The 20544-nt window shown below is 45.6% G+C and overlaps 2 protein-coding genes across 4 annotated transcripts in view; one reads left to right on the forward strand and one right to left on the reverse strand.

The window, feature by feature from the left end:
- Positions 1-20544, reverse strand: part of DOCK1 (dedicator of cytokinesis 1) — a 323879-nt gene that overhangs the window by 148807 nt on the left and 154528 nt on the right. The gene's annotated exons all lie outside the window — the stretch shown is intronic.
- Positions 19133-20544, forward strand: part of INSYN2A (inhibitory synaptic factor 2A) — a 51769-nt gene continuing 50357 nt past the window's right edge. For both annotated transcript variants that reach the window (XM_063339240.1, XM_063339241.1), the window contains exon 1: positions 19133-19602. The gene's annotated coding sequence lies outside the window, so the exon portion shown is untranslated. The remainder of the gene's footprint in view (positions 19603-20544) is intronic.

Genomic DNA, 20544 nt, shown 5'->3' on the forward strand with positions numbered 1-20544 from the left:
TTTTAACCCCGCTACAGCATGCACCGGCACTTCAAGGGGTACAGAGAGCTGCAGAGAGCGTCTCCAGTGCCCGTTCACACCGAAATCTCCGAGCCCTCTCCTTCTGTGGGCTCCTCTCAGCTCCAGCCTCTGCTCTTCCTCTGCTTCAGTAGAAAAACACTCTTCTGACCCTCTTCCTTGACAATATAGAATCATAGAATGGTTTGGGTTGGAAGGGACCTTAAAGACCATCTAGTTCCACCCCCTGCCCTGGGCAGGGACACCTCCCACCAGCCCAGGTTGCTCCAAGCCCCGTCCAACCTGGCCTTGAACCCCTCCAGGGATGGGGCAGCCACAGCTGCTCTGGGCAACCTGGGCCAGGGGCTCACCGCCCTCACAGCAAACAATTTCTGCCTCACATCTCATCTAAATCTCCCCTCTTGCACTTTAAAACCATTCCCCCTCGTCCCATGGCTCCCCTCCCTGCTCCAGAGTCCCTCCCCAGCTTTCCCGGAGCCCCTTTAGGGACTGGAAGGGGCTGGAAGGTCTCTCTGGAGCCTTCTCTTCTCCAGGCTGAAGCCCCCCAACTCTCTCAGCCTGTCCTCCCAGCAGAGGGGCTCCAGCCCTCCCAGCATCTCCAGGGCCTTCCCTGTCCCTGCTCCAACACGTCCATGTCTGTCTTGTGCTGAGCCATTCAACCCACCCTTGTCATTTAAAGACACCTCTCTGCAGAAAGATCCTGTTTGCCCCTTCCAATCCCTCTTGTAAACTGGAAATTTCTTCTGTGTAATGAAACCTGACTGGAGAGAGCCTACCTCCAAAGTTCACGCGCATATCGGGAATCTCTGCTCTCCAATTTAAGTACCAACGCCGTTACCCGCTATGTAGTTGGGGTGGGAGTTAAGCTAAGTGAATAGATGTTTCATAAACACGCACATTCATTTGGCCCATACTTTTCCAAAATCCCCATCAACTGTTTCAGCATTAGGGGAATGACGCATCCAAAAGCACCTCCACCTCTCCCTGGCCCCAGCATCGAAGAGCAGCGACAGACGCAAACCAACAGCCCACAGAAACGGGTGCACACTCGCACACACGTGAACCGACAGCGCAGTCATCTTAGAACAGACTTCACATGGGAATAACAAAGTTCCTGACACTAATATGAACTCAAACTAACTGCCTTTCTCACCCCAGGGAAAGCCTTTCATCTTGTTTATTTTAGATTTCCCAACACAAAATTATGTCTGACTTTCTTCACATTATTGTTAGGAAGCTAATTTAACCATAATTATTATCATTCTCTGAAGCACTCTCAAAACGAAAGACATATCTGTTCTAGCACTCACTGTTAGGTAAATGACAAGGAAAAAAAGCTGAACTTTCTCTGGAGCAAACGGAAGTCACCGAAGAGCTAAAATAAAAACAAAGATAGAGGATATTATGGCCGAGAGGTGGATACGTGCACAAGCAGCGCAGGAGCGTGTCCCCTCCTCGCAGCATCCACAACAACCAGAGGCTCAGAGCGCTTTGGTTCTGACGGCGCCGCCCGCGCTGCTGCCATTGCAGGGGCAACAAAAGGGGCTCGGCTCCGACCCGCAGCAGGCTCACGGCATCGCCGGGGAAAGGAGATGCTCACAAAAGCTCGGCGCTTGGACCCTTCCAGCCTTTGCAAAGATGCTGTTGGAGGGCTCAAGCAAAACAGAGTAATGCACCTGCCTTTCTTTTTTAACGTCTTCCGGCCCTTTTGATGGAACAGATAAATCAAAGTGGGGACAGAATTCTGCGTTCTGGATGAGAAAAGAGAAGAAATTTCCACACTCTTGTTGGACTTTAAGTTTACGGATCCTACACGACAAAACTTTACTCACGGCTGAACCCATCTGTAAACCACAATGTCAACTAATGCAATCAGAAGCACCATCTTCCTTATCAAACATGACCAACGTTGAAGCCACGTAAATAAACTATGATCACATTGATACAGACCTGCTAAAGTATTTAAATTTTGCCAATACAAGGAAAAGATAATTAAAGATAACTAGCCTCCTATGTTAAGAATGACTGCACTAAGGTAATTTCAGTAATTGCAATAGCCTACAGCTATTATGGATAACGTCTCTGCAGTGGGCAGATCACCCTGCAGTAAGACATCGCTGTGACAAACCATGGGAATACTACGGGAAGACGTATTATCGTTCCAATGAACCTCCTCTTCATACCAGACAGGTGACCCAGCCAGATGAATACACTTCTAAAAGCAACAGCCATTTTTAAGAGAGATTATTCTTCTTTTGGTGCTTCTCATTTGACTGTTTTGACATCAAATATTTAGCAACTGCCTCACTGAGGGGCTTGGAGAGCTTGAAAGAAAGATCAGAAATACATGCAATCAAAATTTAATTGATAGAAACATGCAGTTTAGAAATCCTTGGATTAAAAAGCAACTTGCGAGAAGAGGTCTCTTTGGGGAAGCTTCAGTATTTTTGAACTAATTTCTACCTTTGATTCGTAATCACAGAAACCATCACCCCTTACCACTGGGGCTGTTCTCTTACCAAGTTTTCGGGACAGACCAGAGGGTGGATGTAGGGAAGGCAAGCTCTGCTGTCATGCCCTGCTCCCCAGCTTTCAGTGCTGTGGAAGGTTACACAGTCCTTGCAGACAGGAATTACTCCAAGGCTCTCATCAGTGTTAAAACAAAGACAGGGCTCTTCTCACATTTGCACGTTACCAAAATGAAAACCCCATTACAGACAATGCTCTCATTCCCTCCTCCTGAAAGAGCAGGAAAACTGATCAAATAGAGGAAGACAGCACTGCTGACAACAGTCCGGTCCTTTATTATGACTTTTCTAACTTACGTTCAATTTTCTGTGACATTTCATAGTATAGTAGCAAAATTAGTAGTACTTATACAAATCCATGGGCCATTACGGTAAATAAGAGAAATAAAATTCCCAGAGAGGTTACATTTACTAGACTTTCTGTACCAATATTGACAGATAAGAGGAGCTGAAAAGATTAATACCTAGTAGCAGCAAACAGGGGATTTCACAGAAGTGAAATTGCTCTTCTCTGCCTACAGGAATATTCTCACTTTACCTGCCTCTCCCCTTGGAATCGTAGAATCATACAATCATCTGTGTTGGAAGGGACTTTTCAGATCATCAAGTCCAACCACTAACCTTAACACTGCCAAAACCACCGCCAAACCACGGCCCTCAGCACCACGTTTACATGACTTTCAAATACCTCCAGGGATGGTGACTCCACCACTTCCCTGGGCAGCCTGTTCCAATGCTTGACAACTCTTTCAGTGTAGAAATTTTTCCTGGCTTTTCCTAAAATGCAGCTCCCAATTCACACCCTCGGAGTCTGGCGGAGCACAGCTCCTGCTAAGAAATGCTGCAGCTTTCATTCAAAAGTTAGAATAGGATTCACCAGAGGAATGAGAAAACTCATTATTTCCAGTCCGGAGCCCCAAACCCAGCAGCAATTTGCAATGGGTCCCACACGAGGGGGTGACAGAACTGTGGGCACAGCCTTGCACCCGCCATCCCCACCATCAGCTTCCACTTCTCCTGCGGGGATAAATGGGAACATCCCCACCACTATCCTATGTGAATTGGCTACCGGGAAGTTTTCTCTTTGTCTAACGTATATATAGGCTGCCTCTTACACAGGCAATCTTACTTCATCTGTCATTTCTTCAGCTTGTTAGATTCTGCAAAACGTGTGCAAGGTTTGCCAGGAGCAGAGGAAAAACTCGGTGGTGTTTCCTTTAGACAACAAAAAGCAAGAAGTTCAGATTTAAATATTTTCCGACAGGCAGCGTGGGAGGCTCTCTACACATATTTTCAGAAGTAGCCGTATCTATATTTCATAAGGATACACTACCAAGGAACACAGACCTATTTAGTACTTTGCATTTAATTAAAGGAAACAGGGAAGGACTCATCTGCAGAACCTGAAGACAATAATATGTGGGTTGCATCTCCAAGAATGCCTCAATTCTTCCCCATAGATTCCACTAAATTTGAATTTCATTTCTTATTAAACTCAAAGTAACTCAGAATACTTTGGGGGATTCTTTCAGACAACCTGTTGCTAAACAATGTACAGTATCAAGAGCAGCTTCAAAGCTCAGAGACACTTCATGAAAAGAATACGAAATCAATCTATAATATGCAATCTAAGCAAAAACAGCTGAACATTTATATTGTGAAAAATGAATTAATTAAAACTCCTTTTTATTACAGTTTGGAATGATGAGCACAAATTTTCATACGCTCCAGCAGGATGCTACTGATAAATAGGTCTTTATCCTTTTTCTACTGCAGAAATCAGTGCATCTAAACTCAGCAGAGATCCAACAGCGGCAGGACAAAAGGAGACTATCAGCTCGGTTTATGACAAAGTCACCTTTTTTCTTCTGATTTGGGGCCAATCACAACAATCAGCAGCACTAAAGGAAACCTGAAACTCCGGGCAGACACATGGCAGAGCCCACGTGGGACTGCAAAACCAGAGCTGGGCAACCCTCTCTCGGAGCTGCCCTGATTCTGGGGATGTGCTGGGCCACCTCTGCCTCGCCACTGGGCCAAAGGGGCCGTGCTTTGCTTCAGGAGCAGGAGCCAGCACAGAAAAATAAGGCGTGGGAAAATAAGGCAGCAGAGGTCATGAAGACAACAGCAGGCACTCAGCTATAGGCATGGAGGGCAACGGGAGGCGGCTTCTGCTTTCAACCTTTCCTGACAATTCTCAGGGTAAGAATAAACAGTACATGGGAGCAGCGTTAACTCATGTGAATAAAAAGGATGAATTCAAAAAGCATTACGTGAAAATACTTTTCTTTTAAAAAAGTATTTAGAATACATAAAAAGCATTACTGAAGCATTCCTGGAAGTGTTCAGGGCCAGGCTGTCTGGGGCTTTGAGCAACCTGGTCTAGTGGAAGGTAGGCCAGGGGAGTTGGAACTGGATGATCTTTAAGGTCCCTTCCGACTCTAACTATTCTATGATTCTATGATGACATAAAGAACTAACCAGTTGGAATACTTAAAATTCAAAAAGCCTATTTTAAGAAAGCCAAACCACAGAAGCAAGCAGCGAGCCAGCACCTGCACATCCGTCGATTTGAAGTGATCAGCCCAGGTTATGAGCACAGGAGTTTCTTCTGCACGCACACAGGTTTTTATTTTTCAATTCAGTTTGTTCCATTTATTTCAGATGAATAACATAGACTTGGAAGATAAGAAACAAACTGAAAATGTTAAAACCAGGACATGTCATTTCCCTTGTGCATTCAACAGAAAAGCTTAGGCGTGGGACTCGCTTCCCCAGCCCCTGAAGGACAGAGCTCACCTGCACCCAGCGATCAGCTGGTGACAGCCAGGTACCCCGAGAGCCAAAAGCAGCACCCCAGTGGCTGCAGAGCGCTCCTCCCATGCTAATTACCCTGGCATGGCAGCAATAAGCACGGGGCCAGGAGGGAATATTCACTCTTAAAGCTCTGCTGGTTCCAGATGAAGCTAATTCAGGTTCCTCGGTGCTCACAGGCCTACCAAAAACCACCTAAAGCATTTTAGGGGAATACCTTCTGTACTGAATAACTCGCTATGACTAAAGTGCAAAACATGTTCTGATAATTTTCCTTATGATACCCAACACACTCAAGATATTCAAGTAATAACAAAGCTCGTTTTCCACCACTGAAATAAATTTCGATTTATAATTGAATTTCATTTTCCTTCGAACATCGTCTTGGCAGAAATCATAAGGGAAAAAAGTAAATCCCCTCACAAATAAGAAGTCATTTACCATTTTCTAACACAATAACACTTAAACATTAAGAACAGGATTAGATGTATATTCAACTATGTAATTGCTTTCACATACGTACAGCCTATGCGTGTGGTTAACAAAAGCAACTTAAGTCGAGAGATCTTTTTTAATTACACATCCACACCTAAATGAGAATTAATCTCTCTTTGGAAAAGCAATTAAAATTAAATCCAGAACAAGATTAAAATCAGTGACTGAAAGCGTTCCAGAGCAGAGCTCACCTCTGCTGGCTGCAACGGCAGCCGAGAGCGGGCGCAGGGACGGGGCTCCCACAGGCTGCTCCCTCCGCCGCCACTCCAGGTGTGTGCACACCAATATCCTTTCTCCTCTTCCCCCACGGAATGCCAGCTGAGCAGCAGCCATCAGCATGAGCAGAACCTCTTTTGTATTTTCTCCTTGCCCAGACTCACCCGGGATTTCCCATCCCAGTCCCGGAGGCCTTGGGCCGCTCTGCCAAGGTCAAGTGTGCTCAAACCAGCACAACTGGGGCAAAGCAGCAGCTTTGATATATATATATTCAAAATATGTAAGAAATGTTAAGAAAGAATAAGTAAAACTAGAACCAGTACACAGGCTAAAGCAAAAGCTATATGGAATGAATTTAATTTAGCAACGCTGCCTCCCCTGCCATCTTTAGTTACTATTCAGTCATTTAATTAAAAGTTTTCATGATGATCCACACATTTATGCGCATAACACTTCTTCATATAGCTATAATACAGCAACAAAGCTGAGCACAGAAAATAAAATGTGTAGTTTTTTATACTGACAGTTGTCCCAGCTCACTAAAGCCAGCAATGCTGCAGTGACCCCGCGCGCTTCAGTGCGGGACAAAGGAGATGGTGACCAGGCCAAGGGTAGGCCGCAGCTTGCGATTTTTAGATTTGTTTTCAAGTCCAGTTCCATTTTTCTTCTCATATGTACTCATGAGACGTTACTGAAAACTCTGTGTCTGCTTCTCTTCCCTTTAGATGAGCTCTGAGGCAGAAATTCTTTGCTGTGAGGGCGGTGAGCCCCTGGCCCAGGTTGCCCAGAGCAGCTGTGGCTGCCCCATCCCTGGAGGGGTTCAAGGCCAGGCTGGACGGGGCTTGGAGCAACCTGGTCTGGTGGGAGGTGTCCCTGCCCAGGGCAGGGGGGTGGAACTGGGTGGGCTTGAAGGTCCCTTCCAGCCCAATCCATTCTGTGATTCTTTGCTGCCGTGCACACTCCCCAGCCCCAGCGGATCCAGCTCTGGATGAACACCTCTGCGTACCCCATATAAACGCTGCCGGTATTTTTGCCCTTAAGCCCATGAAAGAAAAGCTGGAAGTCGGAACTGATGCTAAGGCTAAGAATAAGCTCAGACATTCAAACACCAGGAAAGAAAAGAAAAAAAAAAAGTCCGTGGATAAAAGCACTGAGCTTGTAAATGTTAGAGGAAAGTTTGAGGTCTATCTCCTTAGGAAAGCTCATAAAATGGAAGAGTTTCACTACTGAGATATTAAAAGTCTGAAGATGCATTCAACCCACGCACATGAAATACAGCTGCCCGGTCCCTAAGTCCATTCAAAAACAAAAATTAGCTTTCGTTTGGAACATTTTTCTCTACATATTGCCTTCCCTTCCTATTGCCACAGAAATCTCAAGGGATGCAGAAAACGAGTTAGACACAAATCATAGTTTTGCTGCCTTTGCATGCTTGGATCTGTGCAAAATATTGCACAGCCTTCACTAGTTCAAAAAAGTGCAAGCTTATTTTTTCTTCAGATTTTTTTAAAATAATTCTCAAAAAGTAAATTGCAAAGAGGATCAGCAAAATTATCCCACTCGAGCATGTACCTGCAAAAAAAGCCTTATCTACTGAAAACCCTCTGTTCTCAAATCACAGACATTCCTGCTTCAGTCCTACTAAATCCTGGCTTATTTTGGAAAGCTTGAAGCATGTTAGTGTTTGGATATCAATAATATTTTTGAAGTAGATCAGCTCATCTCTTTGCCAGGAACAATCCCGAAAACAGATGGACACCAAAGCTGCGGCAGTGGGAGGACGGCTGCACGGGGACAGTGCTGCAAGATTTTCATCCCTGTCTTTGAATTCCAGGGTTTTTCCAAATTAACCATAAATCACTATCGGAAGATAGGGTAATTTTATTATTTTCCTGTGAAAAGTTATTGGGTTTTATGTTCCAATAAAAACATTGTTCAATTTGGTATATCAACATAATGAGTTTCTTCATGATACAGATGTAAGCATGTTTACCACCCATTGTCTTTTCCAATACTTAAAAATAAAAGAACTACCGTATCATTAAAATACCATAGAATACAAATGCAGCACTATAGTTCTATATGATACAATACTACTTAGATATACTAAAACCATGAAAAACAGAAGAAGAGAAAATACCTGAGAGATCTCAAATATCCCAATGAGTCCCAGGGCCTGTGTTTAGGTTTCAAAACACGAGCACAATGTTTGATTCCTACTTGAATGCAATAATATCATTATTTTGATAGGTTTTTTCCTAACATAATGCGCATGCATTTAGTACCATGAGAACTACTTTCTTTTGGGAGGTAACGTTTTAAACCACAGCAGAAAAATGAACCAACGCTGAGTTATGGCAGAGCCTACAACACGCAGCCCACTCTTGGTATTTGGCGAAAATAAGTCTAGAGAACAATAGGTACCTTCTATTGGTATTGCTGAAAAATACTCATTACCTGTTGAGAAGGTAAATTTAAGGATTTAAAAAAATATATATAAAAAAGCGCTTTAAAAATACCTTAGAAAAACTACTTAGAATAAGACAAAATGTCTTTCAGGGCTAAGGAAGTAGACCTGATTAAGTCTATTCCTATAAGTAACTGTGAGGTATATGGACAATTTCTGCAGAAAGACAGTACAAACATCACCCAAAGTCATTAACTAGTAGGCAGGAATTAATATGTTTACAATTCAAGCCAAGCGATAAATATGCATAAATAAAAGGAAAATACTCATTGCATCTCTGTGAATTATTAAAACTTTTTGTTTGTTTGTTTTCTCCTTCTTAAACAGAAAAATTAACATGTACAAGCATTCTGCTTTTTCCAGTTACTGGGGGTTTTCTAGCCAGGGCATTTTTCCCAGCAACACCTAAAATTAAAAAGTTTTCATAAAAAAAAACACCCAAAAAACCAAACAGAAACAAACAAAACCAAGAACAAACCACAAAAAAAAAAAAAAACAAAAACAACCAAAAAAAAGAGATTTTCAAGTTCAACTCTGTTTTTAATTAAAATATTATGAAAAACATCACATCATCAATTCTCTACGAAATAAGATCCTATGGAATACGGTGAAGGAGCAAGGCGCATGATCCTTCATTTACCTGTTTGTTCGAGAAAAGGACCTGCAAAACCCGTACACGCCTGCGAAACACCAGAAGGAGCCCCAAGAGCCAGCCCAGCCCTCACACCCAGCTGAGGGCACAGCAGGTCCCTTCCTCCATGGACCTCCTCAAGCGTGGGGGACTGACTCACCCTTTTCCTCCCCTGCACTGAAGAACTGGTGTCCCTTGTGCAGGTCAACAAAGATGTCAATGACATGATGCGTCCGCTTACCCGAGGCCATTATTTGTCCATTGAGCATCACCTTCAGCCCCCAGCAGCTTTCCCCCAGGATATCAAGCCCCTTATTGAGATAATCAATTGCTGCAGAGCTTATCTGTCATCTGGTAATTGATGTGAAATAACAAAATTATACATCAAAGCAAACCTCATTAGCTCATCACCTCAGCTCATCATCCTGAGTGAAAACTTAGCTCACAAATAAAGTTCCAGTGATGTTTACTACTATCCTTCAATGAAAGCTTTGATTTATATCATCTCACGGAGAAGTAGAACTGAATTCAGTAAATAAATTCGGCCTCCATAGCTCAGGGGGGACATAATAGATCGCAGAAGGTACAAGGAAGGGCAACCAAAATGACAACCTGGAGAAGAGAAGGCTCCAGGGAGACCTTCTTGCAGCCTTTCAATACTTAAAGGGGGCTTCTAAGAGAGATGGAGAGAGACTTTGACCAGGGCCTGTAGCGATGGGACAAAGGGTAACGGTTTTCAACTGCAAGAGGGGAGATTTGCATTAGATATGAGGAAGAAATTCTTTGTGATGAGGGTGGTGAGACACTGGAACAGGTTGGATGCCCCATCATAGGAAATGTTGAAGGTCAGGTTGGACAGGGCTTTGAGCAACCTGATGCAGTGAAACATGTCCCTGCCCACAGTGGAAGAGTTGGGATGGATGATCCTCAAAAGGTCCCTTCCAACCTGTGATTCTATGACAAGGGGACGGAGAAGCTGCCTCCTGAGAAGGAGCCACAAAGTCCCAGATGCTTCCAAGAAGGCAGAGTGGGGATTTGGATGACTGAGGATTACAAATTCAGAGGTGGTGGACGAAATGAGTGCACAGCTGCTATTCACAAATTTTGTAGTGTTATAACCAGGAGTCAGCTGCTGAAGCTAACAGGAGATGAATTTCAAGCAAATATGAGAAGGTACTTTTAATTTAGGCATTTGTTTTTTAAACACAGTGAGGGATGGAAGTTGTGGCTACAGAAGTTGTGGAGGCAGCGAGCAAAGGCAGGTCCAGCAAGGGACTGCACAAATTCTGTGACAGGATGGTCTGATGAAGGAGTAATGTTTGGAGACAAGAAGCAATTATTCCAGCTCCCTGTCCAACAATTTTCCCCAGCAAGGCTTGGTCAGAAGGGGAGGCAAAGGAACAGAAAAGGGAAGGGAGGAGAGGGATGCCATCCAGAGGGACATGGACAGGCCGGAGAGGTGGAACCATGCCAACACCATGAAGTTCAACAAGGCCAAGGGCAAGGTCCTGCACATGGGTCGGGGCAATCCCAAGCACAAATCCAGGCTGGACGGAGAATGGATGGAGAGCAGCCCTGAGGAGAAGGACTTGGGGGTGTTGGGGGATGAGAAGCTCAACACGAGCCGGCAATGTGCGCTGGCAGCCCAGAAACCCACTCCACAGCCTGGGCTCATCCCCAGCAGCGTGGGCAGCAGGGCCAGGGGGGATTCTGCCCCTCTGCTCCGCTCGGGGGAGACCCCCCTGCAGCGCTGCCTCCAGCGCTGGGGCACCAACAGCAGAAGGACACGGAGGTGTTGGAGCGGGGCCAGAGGAGGCCATGGAGATGATCAAAGGGCTGGAGCCCCTCTGCTGGGAGGACAGGCTGAGAGCTGGGGGGGTTCAGCCTGGAGAAGAGAAGGCTCCGGGGAGACCTTCCAGCCCCTTCCAGTCCCTAAAGGGGCTCCAGGAAAGCTGGGGAGGGACTCTGGAGCAGGGAGGGGAGCCGTGGGATGAGGGGGAAGGGTTTTACACTGGAAGAGGGGAGATTGAGATGAGATCTGAGGCAGAAATTGTTTGCTGTGAGGGGGGTGAGCCCCTGGCCCAGGTTGCCCAGAGCAGCTGTGGCTGCCCCATCCCTGGAGGGGTTCAAGGCCAGGTTGGACGGGGCTTGGAGCAACCTTTGAGGTGACCCTGCCCAGGGCAAGGAGGTTTGAACTAGATGATCTTTAAGGTCCCTTCCAGACTAAACCATTCTACAATACTTTGAATTCCTAGAAGCAAATCTAGGAAACACCACAGTATTACAAAAAATAGAATCACAGAATGGTTCGGGAGTCCCTCCCCGAGCAGGCAAAGGTACGAAATGCTACGCAAGTCTGCTGAGCCCATTAACCTCCTCTGCCTACAAACTCCTGCTGGTGGTCAGGGTTGCGCCCATCACCGTGGCTGCTGGCCTGCTCCTGCCGTCCCCCACCCCAGCACAAGCACCTCGTCCCCTCCCCGACACCCCCTTCAGTTATCGGCCTCCGCCACAACACTGACTGACACCCCTCTGATTGAAAGCGTGTGCTAACTAACTATGCTCCTCTACTGCTGCCGAGTGTTAATATTTAAAGCACTGAACTTGTTTAAAAATTGAAGAAAATCAAAATGTGGTGCTACTTTTAATGGTTTTTAATATGGTATGTCCTGGAGATCATTTTTTATAAAGAACAGAGACACTTTTATTGTACTGTATTTTGAAGACCACAGCCCTAGGATTAAGAAGGACTTTGCTTAGCCTCGTACACTCATTTGATGTCATTATCAGGCTTCCCATATTTATCATCAGACTGCTGCATAACACAACTTATTTAAATATTTTGTGCGTTTAGGATTTTCAGACTTTTAAAAATAACTTCTTATATTTCTTTCTTAAGGTAAAACTTAGTCACATACATTTTAATACATAAAAGAAATAAGTCTTCGCACAGTCAATCATAAGTTTAGCATACCCTTATTTGCAAATGCTTAAGTCCCTACGTTATTTTATTAATAAAATAAAATAAAAATTAGCTGGAGCACTGGCCCTACTCAAAGCTTAACATATTATTTTTCTATACAAATATACTCTATTATCAAAGTGAGGTTTCCAACAGTTTCCAACTGTTGGAATTGAATTTTAATCCAAAAACTGAAGGTTTTGGATTAAAAAAAGAGTTACTGGTTTGGTTTGATTTTTTTAAGAACTGTTGGACTATGGAAGTTTGTTACTATGCTCGCTTGCAAGCCACCTTATGATGGGAACATTTATTGCTTTTAAGAAATACATGGTGAATACAAAAATATGTTAAAATAAATCCCAAATAAGACCCTGTTGTTTAATTCTCATTCTGCAGTGAGAAATTGTGCCTGAAAGGCCACAGTGACCAAGACCATACAGAAGTTTTGCCTTCCCGGAGCAGCAAACGGGCTGTGAAATTACTTTTTTTTTTAAATTTATATAAAACTTCTTAAAATTTGTGGTGGCCATCACATTCGTACCACTAGACATCTTCAACATGCCCCATCATTAAACAATGGGGTAGAAGCTCGTAACTGGGAGCATCTGGCTAAAGGTTTGGGGTGCCCGTGACATTGTAACCTGCCTGTTTACATCCGTTTTCATTCACTGCCATCGCTCCTCTGCCGCGGATCATAATTATTGAGGGCGATTTTATTTTGGTGCCTGCATATGGATTTTGGAAACCGAAGTGTTCATTTCTGAACATTACGGCCAAAATACTTAATTTTGGTTTGGAGTCAGAGCACTGCTAGAAATGGCGCGTTCAAGTTATTTCTGACTATTTGCATGGTTCACTTCTCTCTCTCTTACGTAATTTTGTATGATTTTCGTTTCTCACTTGTTTCATATGTTTTATTTTAGCTTGTTTTTTTTCCGTTCAGTATTATGCATTAGCACTGGACTGCTGTCTGGGCTTCTAACATTAAGGCAACATGTAAAAGCACATAAAAGCCTGTATTTTTATGCTATATTCAAATTTGAAATAGTTCAATATTTCAGTCAAGAAAACCTCACTGAGGGTTTGGGAGTTTACGTTACCTTATAACGTTTAACGGTTCTCCAGTTTGACAGAAAAGTTACATCAAATCCTCCTTCTAATGAAATCAATGTTGTATAAATAATATATTACTCCACCAAAGAGCAAATAAGAAGCAGATGAAAATATCCCCATTATTTGTTCCATTTCCCTTTCTCTTGCCCGTAACTTGAATTCTAAGCTGGAATTCATGCTCATTCCAGATTTCATTAGGTGCTTAAATCTGAAACCATTTGTTTGAAGGCAATCAAAAGTATGATCAGATTTATTATTTTTTACTTTTAAACAGGGCAGTATTTCTCCCTTTGCCATAAAGCAGTTGGAGATATATCCCTGGGATCTGAAAAGGTAATACAATAAAAAAAAGACAAAACACAATATTAAGAAGTTGGCATAATACTCCTTTAAAAAATTTTCCCCGCACTTACAGTTTCTCGAGACATCTTAATAAGAATGTAATTTTACATTTGCTCTTACTGAAAAAAATCAAACATGGTGATTTATTATTCAGATGGGCACAAAGGATTTCTGAAATGCAAAAAGAAGGGCTATAAAAGCACAAATCATCAGTAATGACGACAAGCTAAACTGCCTTTCAAATATGAACAAAATGCAGCCATTTAGGGTATCATACATCACGGTCTCCCAGACCCTCATTTATTTCCTCACTGTACAGGCTGCATGATAATTTAACCAGCACGGAATTCTGCATCTATGGAGAACATCTCTATTAGGCAAGTGATTCCACAGCTCGTACACACCACCAGAGACCAGTTCATAATCCCCGTCCTGAGAAGAACAAACAAGCCTTTCCAATCAGCGGTTTGGTTCCCTTCCCAAAAAACATTTGTACACTGAAAATGAACTTTTCTGAACTATAAACACAGTGAAAATACAAAAAAAAAACAAGCGAACAAAAAAACCCACAAAAAAACCAAACCCTCCTATCCCAAAAAATTAGGACTTTCTTCTTAGCACGAATGATAAACTAACATCTACATCAACTGGGGCTCCTAATGAGACAGCATTCGTCTGGAACTCAAAATCTCAGCTTTAGCTGGTAAAACCCGCTGTTATATTTTTCTTCCAATGATCTCTACAAAGGGAAATTAAGAGAGGGGTCTAAATCCTGCTCATACTTATACCAACGAAGTACAGAAATAACTATCATAGCTAATGAGGTTACTCAGCATTTTCCTTCTTAGAGCAGAAACCCCATAAATAGCAGTCCACTTAATCAGCTATTTAATATTTTAGCTGCACGCAGGTATTATGGGTATTATACACATAATCTTAAATCCACTTTATCTTCAAAATGTTCCTCCAAGTTAACAGATGTGCAATTACTTGCACTTTACAGATAAAGAACAGGCATAAGCATAGTCTCAAACAAATTGTCCGAGCTCATGGAAAAAACTTATCATGGAGCAAGACACTAAATTAAATCCCTCACGTTTCTGCCTAAACTGACTGCAAGAGACCTCGTTTCTTTGTCATCCCAGCCAAGCAGATCACATCCTTCCCCAAAACAAGGAGCTCCTCTAAGGATTTGGTTGCACGAGGACTTGTTTGAAATTCAAGCCAAGTTTGCATTCACCTCACCTGGAGGAGAGGAGCCAACTTAACTCTCCTCCGCTCTTCTTCCAATGGTAGGTGCAAGTAAATAAAAAAATAACAGATTCAGCATAGAAAACCAGGCAGGCATCATATAAAGGCATGAAAATAATGACCTATTTAACTTGAATGAAGATTCAGCAATGTGAGAATATTTGCTTTTAGCAGAGATATCACAGAATCACAGAATGGCAGGGGTTGGATCTGGAGATCATCTAGTCCAACCCCCTGCCAGAGCAGGGTCAACCCAGAGCAGGTTGGACAGAAACACGTCCACGCACGTTTTGAGTATCTCCAGAGAAGGAGACTCCACCACCTCCCTGGGCAGCCTGTGCCCATCCATATAATGATAGCATTGGTCCCAAATGACTACGGAGAGAAAGGGCACAACATTGTCCATGCCTCCATGTTTCAAATCAAGTAAAACTCACTCTTCTTTCAAGTAAACAAGTGGTAAGGTTCTGTGGCAAATTAGGTTAGTCCTAAATGATTATGTATTCCCAGTAGCCCAGCTCATCTATTTGGTGTTGGCACCTAAATTATCTCCCCCAATAAAAGTTACTTAATCTATACCCAATAGTCGGCCCTCAGGCAAGGTACCAAGTGGTGACACTCTCCTGAGAGGGAGCCTGGGCCAGGAGCTCGGGGCAGTGGCCGACACTTCAGCTGGACTGGCTCAAGGACAGCGCTGTCACCAGCTCATCCTTCACCCAGTGCACCTGGCACCAGTGCTTTCGTTGGCTCTTCCCTTCAAACACGACCATGAACTCACTGATAGAATCATAGAATGGTCTGGGTTGGAAGGGACCTTCAAGCTCACCCAGTGCCACCCCCTGCCCTGGGCAGGGACACCTCCCACCAGCCCAGGTTGCTCCAAGCCCCGTCCAACCTGGCCTTGAACCCCTCCAGGGATGGGGCAGCCGCAGCTTCTCTGGGCAACCTGGGCCAGGGGCTCACCACCCTCACAGCCAACAATTTCTTCCTAATAGCTAATCAAAATCTCCCCTAATATCTAATCTAATCTATTCCTGAACCTGCACATCAGTGTACAACACACATTTTAAACTAGGGTAAGTTTAAACACCAGCTTTCATGCTGATTTGAAAACGACTTTGGTGTTGGTTATCATCTTCCCCACACTGGCCTCAGCTGGAGCACCTGGCAGATAACTCCAGCTCCGGCTGCCACATGCTTTTCCCTGAGCTGGATTTGAGCTTGTTTCGTCAAGGACTGACAAGAACTTCATAGACTGTTCCAGAAAATTACATTTTGAGCGTTACAGTGTAGGACCCGCGCGTTCTAACGGAGCATAATCACACCAAACACCTGCTCAACACAGACATCTCCCCCGGGCACGGCGTTCACCGCGAGCAGTGCTCCAGCCAAAACCCTGCGAGGAGCGGGAGGAGGACGTGCCCCGGCGCTGCCAGCCAGGGGGGCAGGGGCTGACAGTCCCACGCCGGCACGGCACCAGCATCTCAGCCGTTCCAATGTGCCCTGTCTCCTCACGCTCTCCCAGAAGCTGAATACACAGAAAAAATAATGCAAAACCCAAAGTCCGTAATACCAGGCTGTGCAAAAAGATTAAGAATTATAAATACACAGATGCCTCCCCAAATTTAGTATGAAATCATCAGTGTGGAAGAAGGACCCCTTACCATACATATTCACAGAGAACGCCCCTAAAAAACATATCTCACTGCTCTTAAATAAAAGCTGATGATTTTATCGCTCACTCCAGAAGCCCAAGGCAGGACTTTGACCCGCACGTGTTACGGGAAGGACCCCCCACAGCCCTGACAAACGCTTGAAGAAAATGGCAGTCTGGGAAGGGAGGACAGTCCATTAGAGAGAAATGAATTTGTAATCTAAAAAAATAAAATAAAATAATGATAAATTGTCTGTTTTCTCTTTGCGTCTTCCCAGGTTGAAGCCAGACCTCTCACTCCCTCCTCAAGCATCGTTTTGACTCTGTGTTTCATTACGCAACGGTTGCGCTCAGCACTTTTTAAAGGCTGAAAAATTGGCAAATGGGATGATGAAGCATTTCCCTTTCCCCAGTGTATTTACTTCTATACACTTTCACAGTAACACGAAGCATGATAATCAGGAAACACATTATTTTTCATAAACCGTGATTTAAAATATCCCTGTGTACACCAAGAGTGTCAGCAGTTACACACGTGCAGGACAAGCAGGAATCTGGGCCGCAACTGGAGATTCCCTTCTAATTCTCTGAAAATCTACAGAAAAAACATTGTATAGTTACTTGGCTTTATAAACGGGGCGTATGTATAATGCCGTGCAAGAACAATCAGCCCTGGAACAACGGCCTCTAAATATAATTATGGAGAAGCATGTTATTTAACTGCTGCTTCTGTCAGACAGCTTTTCCTTTCAAGGTTATCGAGCAATAGTATTTTCTTCCAGCAACCATGGGCTGCCCGTCCTGGGATGTAGTCCACACAGCTCACGTCTGCAGCTTGGAAAAAAGTAGCAGCACCTACTACCACTCATCTATTTGCTCCTGCTGAAGTAGCATACATATTTAAAACGTGGCCACCATACCATGTAATTTTACCCGTGTCTGTGTACGGAACAAATTTATTTTGGTCTAGAGAAAACCACAGAGGTCCTGGAATACAGCAAGACAGCGCCGCTGAAAAGAAAAGGAGCGAAAGAAAAAAAACACGGTGTTCAAGTTAAGTTCTTCCTAACTATTTCTTTGGGGGGGGGGGTGGAATCTCCAGTAAGAAACCCAGAGAGATGATAAACTGGGATGGAAACTGAGCCATCGCCTCGCTCCTTGCAGTACAGCTGCGGGGAGGGCGCAGCCCCTATCCCAGAAAGCACGCCCTTGGGCACCCTCTTTTAGGGATCAGCAGTAAACTTGCAAAGATAAGGTGTGAAGGGAGGGGGGCGAACAGAGTACCTGTACAGGTAGCAGACAGGGAGAGCAACTTAGCTGCCCTCTGCTGACTGTCTGATTTGTTAAACATTCCTCTGATCCGGTCCCACACAGCTGAACCGCAATTTAACCAGCGAGGGTTTCTGTGAATCCATCCCCACGTGTCCACGCTGCTGTTTACGTGACAGCCGGCTCCGTAAGGGTTTCTTTACCCGCAAAGACAGCAAAGCTGGCACCAAGCAGGTACTCCAGTGGCTGCTGCAGCACGCGTTCGTTGGTGCAATGGTCTGCTCCAGCTAATTAACTCTAAAAAGATGTCCAGGACTTGAGCCAGTGTTTCTGCTGCATCGTGCTATGTCGATGTACTAACTTGTTCAGCGCTTTGCCCAGGTGTCTGTCCCTGCCGCGGCACAGCATGGTGCACAGTCAGCCCAGGCAGCAGCGGGGCGTTTCATGCTCCTCCAGCCCCTCTGACCCGCCACTCCCAATCGGGGTCCCTCCAGTAAATCCCCAAATCAATACTCTTCATCGACACTAGTGACGGTAGAAACAGTGCCACTACAGACAAACTCTGTGGTCTGCGCCTTGCTGGCAACCAGGCTAAGCGAGATTTACGCTGCAGTGAAAAAATATTTAATAAACAGCAATACTACAGAAAACGTCTAAAGGAAAGGGGAACAATCCACCACTTCTCAACTCGGATGAATTCTCGTGCCTCTCATGACATCTTCTGTCTGTCAGACAGGTCTGACTAAATACACACGACCCATTTAATTTCTAACTTTCTTTTATGAAGAACATCTCTGAAAAGCCCTCTATAAAATGATAATGTGGTTTGAGAGAAAAAGAAGAAAAATGGAATTTAAGTTCTAAGAACATTAGCGCATTCGCCAATCCTCGCTGCTTTGTCGAAGTGCTTCGCTTTTAACTTGCGCCCATTTTATCCGAGGTTTAAGAGCAAATGGGAGCATCCATTCATCGGGTATCTTAAAAACACTTTTTCTCCGAATGAAACGCAGTTATGTAGCTTTAAACAGGCGCTTCGGTGAAATCCCAAATGCATCAGCATCACCCACTCTGCGGCTGCTCCAGCGTTTCTGGCTCAAGTAGCGCAACTGGAAAACTCGGGTGCTTGGGGCCATCAGCAACGCAATATTGCGCTCAAACCACCCGATTATTACTGCCTTCACGCGCAGAGGAGAAATACCAACAACGACAGGTTTTCACTAAGGCGCCAAGCTTGCAAACCCCCTGTTTTCCCTCTCCTTTTGCCCGCACCCGCCGCTCCGGCCCCCCCGGCGGCCGCTCCCCGCCGCCGCCCCCGGCCCTGCCCCGGCGCGGGGGGCTCCTCCCTCCGCCGGCCCGGCCCCCGGCTCCTCCTCCCCGCCGCCCCAGCCCGCGCCCGCCCGGCCGGGGGATCGCCCGCCGGTCCCGCTCAACAAGTTCCCCCCCGCCGTCGCCGCCCGGGGACCCGGCCGAAAGGACATCCCCCCCACACACCACCACCGCCGCCACCTCCCTCCGCTTCCCCCCGGCCGCCTCCGCCGGGCGCCGCAGCCGATGAGGGCAGCGGGGGAGCGAGCGGCGGCGGCGGCTGCCTCTAGCGAGCGCTCGGGCGGCCGCAGCTGAGCGCCCGGCCGAGGAGAGCGGCGGGGAGAGCGGCTCCGGCCGGCGGGGAGAGCGGCTCCGGCGGGCAGCGGGGCGGAGAGCGGCTCCGGCCGGCGGGGGAGAGCGGCAGATGCGCGACCGGCGGGGACCTTCCGACGGCCAGCTCGCCCCGGCGGAGGGAAGGAGGGAGATGCAGCCCACCGGGAGCGCACAGACCGCCGCTTCTCTGTAAGGAAGCATAAGGTAAGCCCGGCGCTGCCCTAAGGATCGTCCCCCATCAGGCTGCCTCGGCGCCCTCCGGGAGCCAGGACTCCTAAAAATTCGCCCCCCCCGCCCTTTCCCTGGTTTTTCCCCATGAAAACTTGGTAGGGATGAGGATGAAGCATCGCGCCGGGCGCCAGCGTTATGCAATGGTGTATCTGCCTGCCTGCGAACAGCTATCGCATGCAATAACTTTCATGACAGATAAGGAGAGGATATCACTATACACCTCCAAACCCCTACTTTCTCCAGAAAAATACCTCCAGAAAAATACCAGCATTTCTTCTAATGCTGCCTTTCTAAAGCTTGCCTGGTAGGGGAGGGTTGTAGCTGGAGGATTTTGGGGAGATGCACAAAGTGCTTTAGTTTTTCACATGATTGATTGCAAGGAACTACCACCGCTTATTAACTTCAGTGCTAGGAAGTCTAAACGCAGCTCTAATGAAGTGTCCATACAACACGGCAATGGAAGAACACTGGACACGTTCATTCCGATAACTTGCAGTATAGCACTTCATTAAAATCCAAACAAACCCAAAAATCCTCATCGGGGGCTGAAGCTGCTGCTATTCTGTGAACTGTTATTATGGAGAGGCAGTGGTTCTCCCAATTTAATGCTTCATTCCACCCCCCCCAGTCCCCCGTCACCATTATCAACCACATTTAAATTGGCGATGCCGTGAAAAATGCAGTGGGCAAATGGGACAAAAGGCAGCACAGATCCAGCCCCAAAGTCATAGTCTTGGACCTTGCATCATGTGAGACATCCAAAGCTTCCCGCTCTGCATTCCCACCTTGCCTTCCCCATGCTAGTGAAAATCCTCTCGGGTGACCTCAACGTCTCTACTTAATGCCATGTTGCCACCGAGTCACGGGCAGTGATGGGGACGCAGGACTGCAGCTCGCCTGGATCTGTTTGGGGGA

Source organism: Chroicocephalus ridibundus, chromosome 6 (genome assembly GCF_963924245.1).
Source record: "Chroicocephalus ridibundus chromosome 6, bChrRid1.1, whole genome shotgun sequence".
Classification (NCBI taxonomy): domain Eukaryota; kingdom Metazoa; phylum Chordata; class Aves; order Charadriiformes; family Laridae; genus Chroicocephalus; species Chroicocephalus ridibundus.